The sequence below is a fragment of the Leptonychotes weddellii genome, chromosome 1 (assembly GCF_054177405.1).
Source record: "Leptonychotes weddellii isolate Sample4059 chromosome 1, ASM5417740v2, whole genome shotgun sequence".
Lineage (NCBI taxonomy): Eukaryota > Metazoa > Chordata > Mammalia > Carnivora > Phocidae > Leptonychotes > Leptonychotes weddellii.
Genome location: NC_138369.1, coordinates 132,568,423 through 132,573,935, shown reverse-complemented (window position 1 = coordinate 132,573,935; position 5,513 = coordinate 132,568,423).

Below are 5,513 nucleotides of genomic sequence, written 5' to 3'. Positions count from 1 at the left end.
GTGGCTCAGTCGGTTAAGCGACTGCCTTCGGCTCAGGTCATGATCCTGGAGTCCCGGGATCGAGTCCCGCATCGGGTTCCCGGCTCGGCAGGGAGTCTGCTTCTCCCTCTGACCCTCCTCCCTCTCATGTTCTCTGTCTCTCATTCTCTCTCTCTCAAATAAATAAATAAAATCTTTAAAAAAAAAAAAAATTTAAAAAAAAAAAAAAAGAGGTTACTGCCTATGTTCTCCTCTAGGATTTTGATGGATTCCTGTCTCACATTGAGGTCTTTCATCCATTTTGAGTTTATCTTTGTATATGGTATTAGAGAATGGTTGAGTTTCATTCTTCTATATATAGCTGTCCAATTTTCCCAGCACCATTTATTGAAGAGACTGTCTTTTTTCCATTGCATATTTTTTCCTGCTTTGTTGAAGATTATTTGACCATAGAGTTGAGGGTCCATATCTAGCTCTCTATTCTGTTCCATTTGTCTATATGTCTGTTTTTGTGCCAGTACCATGCTGTCTTGGTGATCACTGCCTTGTAATATAGCTTGAACTCGGGCAAAGTGATGCCCCAGCCTTGTTTTTCTTTTTCAACATTTCCTTGGCGATTTGGGTCTTTTCTGATTCTGTTGTATTTTGCTATCACATTTTAATTTTTAAGAGCTCTTTTTTGTTCTCTGAATGTTTCTGCAAGGAGTCTGTTCTTTTTTTTTTTTTTGAAGATTTTATTTATTTATTTGAGAGAGAGAGAATGAGAGACAGAGAGCATGAGAGGGAGGAGGGTCAGAGGGAGAAGCAGACTCCCTGCCGAGCAGGGAGCCCGATGCGGGACTCGATCCCGGGACTCCAGGATCACGACCTGAGCCGAAGGCAGTCGCTTAACCAACTGAGCCACCCAGGCGCCCCAAGGAGTCTGTTCTTAATTGTTGCAATATCATCTCTTGACTCTCTGAAGATGTTCATGATATGTTGTTTAAGTCTTATTTTTCCTCCCTTATCTCTGTGTCCTCCAAGTTGTTTCTTTCTGTTTGTTTGCTTTGGTCTATATCATCCATGTTGGAGGATTCCTCAGATGTCTGCTGATGCTTGAGTGTCTGTTCATGATTAAGAGTAAGGAATTAAAAACTTGTTTGGAGGATCTAAGTCTGTGGATGAGCTTGTTAAATTTAGCGTTACAGTAAAGGGACCTAGGTGGGCCTTTGCTGGGAAACCATATTTAGATCTTTCCTCTTCTGCTGGTAGTTTTCCAGTATCTTGCCTGGAAGGTAGAAGTCTGGCTGTCAGCACTTCGGGAACCAAGTGAAAGAAAAGAGATGTGTGTGTGTGCATGTGTATGTGCACATGTGATAGTGGTGGGGTCTCTGCAGGCTTTATTCAGTATGAATAAATGTACTTAATCTATATGCTTTCAGTATGGTAAATCCATCCTCAAATGTGTGAGATGTTTCCCAGTTGAAACACTCCCTGCTTTACCCTTTCCAGAGAACGAGACTCTAGACTTTTGCCAGGGTGGGAGAGGGAAGTTACCCAGTGGTGTGAAGTGGGAAAGGAGAGCTCAGCTATAACTTACTATCAAACAAATTTTACCTAGTCTTCCTTATTTTGGCCCTTATCTTTCCACCCAAACTTCACCCTCAATTGGTTCTCAATCCTGCCAGTTCCTGAGGATTTTGATAACTCTGGAGTATAAACTGGATTGTTTCTTGGGTTTCTGCACTGACACGTAAGACTGTCCTGCCTTATTAAGTTAGTTACCACTCATCCATCTATTTTTCAGACTCCAAACTGTCATCTTCTTTCCTATTCTTGTACTGTTAAATTTTTCCACTTAAATTAAAAAAATAATTTTTCTTTAGTTTTAGTGGAATTTCAGAAGGTAATGGAATTAGATGTGTATATTTAACCTACCATTGTACCTGGAACTCCACTATTCTAGGACTCTACCATTGAGGGCCTTCAGTCTAACATCCAAGTCATCAACAATGTGACTTGAAACTAACTCAACTCTTTACCAATCTTACTTCTCCCCTCTCTTTTCCTTTTCCCATCATATTGGAAAACCATGATTCTGCCAGATTTAGCTACTAATCTGGCATTAGTTATATACCCTGTTATTATCAAGTTTGTTTCCATTTATGCTATTTTGCATCTCTGGAATATTTTTCCCCATCTTCCTCTGTTTATTGGACTCTTGTTCACCATTAAAGCCTGGCTCAAATCCACTACCTCTGCTGGGCCACATATCTAACCACCACCCAGGCTATGTAGTGACACCATATCCTTGGATCACAGAATACCCCTTCCAGCAATAATTCATTCCTATCCTAAAACATTCCTTCCCCACCAAGTACCATGATTCTGGCCATTGGCCAATATATAGAGGAGTTCCAAGTTTCCCAGGGGGACTTCAAGCCACCAAATAAGCAAGTGTTATTTTGTTATACACAGCCTTAGTCTTAAACCACTTGGTCTGGGTAGTTTGATGCTCTACATGCCAACTTCCCCCAACCATTCTAGGTTTGGCTTTTGATCACCCGATTGCCTCCTGTCCTTGCCATACCACTTAGACCTGACAATCATCTCCTTCTCCCAGGTTAAAATCTTAGTTTCCCCACTTTAAGTATGACTTGGATTCACTCCCTAAAAAAGCTGCTTCTGACCACCCAGCATAATCATCCCTTGACCCATCTCAGCCTTCTGAGCCCATTATTTCAGAGCAGTTACACCAGACCAGATCTTCCCAGCCAACAGGAAGCAGGATTACAGTCACATGGCCCTACACAGGAGGTAAAGGTGTGCCCTGTATCTACTCCTCAATTTTAGTAGACATCCTCATTAACTTAAGTAAAACCTCTCATTTCATGGAATCATATAATTTTAGAGCTTAGAAGAACTCAAACAGTCCTTGGCCCTCATGGGAGGTGGAAGCTGGATACCACAGGAATTGAGAAGCAGGGTCTGGAGAGATGTGCAAACAGAAAACGAAGACTCATACAGAGATGGGTAAGGTGGTGGCAAGGCTAAAGTAGAATAGAGAAGGAAAACTGTCTGTTTACAGCAACATTTCTGAACCTTGCTACACTTTAAGTTTGCCAGCATGTAATAAAACATTTCTAATTATGTGAGCAGTTATTTTTGTCTGTTCCTTATATATTTCCTAAGAAATATCTGCAAACAGTGCATTAACAAGCATTAAGGATAAAAGGTACAGATAATGAATGAAATGGCAAAGAGATCAGAATCAGTAGTTTACACATCTTATGAAAAAGCACATAAGATTTCCCACTTCTCACATTACTTCCTATTAACCTACACTTTTGCTTATAGCAATTAATAAATTGTCTTTAGTGAATGAGAAGAATACATCTCAGTTTTTGTAGGGCCTTACACCTGTAAAATCTAAATCAGAATCACAGAGTTGGGGAACCACAGATGCTGTGTCTTGGGTCAAGGCTCTTTACTAATGATGTTTTCAGAGAAAACTAAGTACCCGTGCCTTCTTCATCCTGGCACCATTTACATTGTTCCCTATTCACATACACACAATAACAATGTAATATTTTTTTTATAAACAAGTGTAACATGACAAAGGTTAGAGGACTTACTACTTTTTAAATGTTTTATTGTGAAAAGGAGCCCTTTAAAAATATATGTGAAGTTATTTCAGAAAGTAGCTCTCCACCCTGGCAGTAGTATCAGCTTACTCCTACCCATTGCATGAGGCAAAGTGGTCTCTTTTCCCATGATCTGATTGTAGGGCACTGTTCTTGAGATTACACTGTGAACCCATATGTTTCCAAAATATAGAGAGTACAAAGTAAAAAGTCACTAAATTGTCCTAACAGTCTATTAGACATGGAAGAAATATAGGAAGCATCCAGTAGAGCCCTTCCATTTTAGGTGGCAAACAAGGGCAGAGAGGAGAGGGATTAACCAAACATCAAAGAAAACCAGCCCCAGAACTCAAATTCCTGACCTTCAGGTTGGTGCTTTCCACTTTATCCTCTGTGCTTCCGCTAGCTGGAAGAGCTGGGGAATGGGTGTCAACAGATGATAATACAGCAAGAGCATGGACTTCGGGGTCAGATAGACCTGACACTGCTATAGTTGGCATGTGACCTTGGGCAACTTAATCTCTCTGATTCTAGGTTTCCTTATTTGTAAAATAGGGTTAGTAATACCTACCTACTTCATGAGATCAAGTGCAATAAAAAAAAAAAGATGAAGATTATACAGTTGAGAAGAGAGGAGAGAAAAAGAGAAAAGACAGGGAGGGAAGGGGAGGGTTGGGGAGAAGAGGGGAGGAAAGGGGAAGGATCCAGGAAACAAGCAATGTGTAGCTTGTGGCAGTAGGGTGGATTAGGGGTGGTGAATGAGCATTAGTAGTGGGAGGATGGGAACATGAAGCCATCATAGACTAATAGTGGTGGGTGTGGATTCTTTCATATAACACTCAGCCCAGAAGTCCCTCCACACCCTACTGAAAGCCAGAAATGCTCCTACAATTTCTCCTATATCAGCTTCACTTGAAGCGAAGTCCCTTGCTCAGCATCTCAACCCAGGGACTGAGATGATCCATGCAATCCCCTTACATGCATGGGACCTTTCTGTTCTTACTGCTGAAGACAAAGTCATGTTTTTAAGACCTCTATCTTTGTCAAGATTATCTCCAGACTCAAGAATACCTACTTCTCTGTCAAGGTGGCAGAAAGTTCTGCCCTTACTAAATATAACATGAAATTCTGTGCAGTCAGGCTGAGAGACAAAGGGGGTCTCTCAAGGGCCAAGAGCTCCCAGTCCAGATTTTGGAAGACCTTTGCCTTAGAGGGCAATCATGCAGAAAATGGTTTTGGAGGGTAAGGGTGTACAAATTGGAGGCAGGAAAACCAGTTAGAAAACGGGCACAATTAGCCCCTGTAAGTTTGGCATTTCTAAGTTGCTAAACAAAAAGAGCCTCCTTACATTTCCAGACTGGATCCTGGTGCCTGGGCTCATCAGATCAGGGACAGGGTAAATATACTGCACTACAGAAGCAAATCCAAATAACAGGGGAAAGGAAACTTAAGGGAGCTGCTTTAGGAGAGAGAGACCACAGGAGTTCTCTGCACTCAATCAGAATGGGATGAAAGAAATCCTAAACTATGTTGGAAAGGTGAGATGATTCAGGCACAGCTACCAGACTAAAAATAGTAATATAAGTCATAGTCTTTGAATAAACCCACGATTATATGGTCAGTTACTTTTCAACAAAAGAGGCAAGAATATACATTGAGTCTCTTCAACAATGGTGGTGGGAAAACTGGACAGCAGCAACAAAAGAATGAAGCTGGACCACTTTCCTACATGACACAAAAAAATAAATTTAAAATGGATTTAAGGACCTAAATATGAGACCTGAAACCATAAAAATTCCAGAAGAGAGCACAAGCAGTAATTTTTCTGACATCGGCTGCAGCCAACATTTTTCTAGATATGTCTCCTGAGGGAAGGAAAACAAAAGCAAAATTAAACTATTGGGACTACAT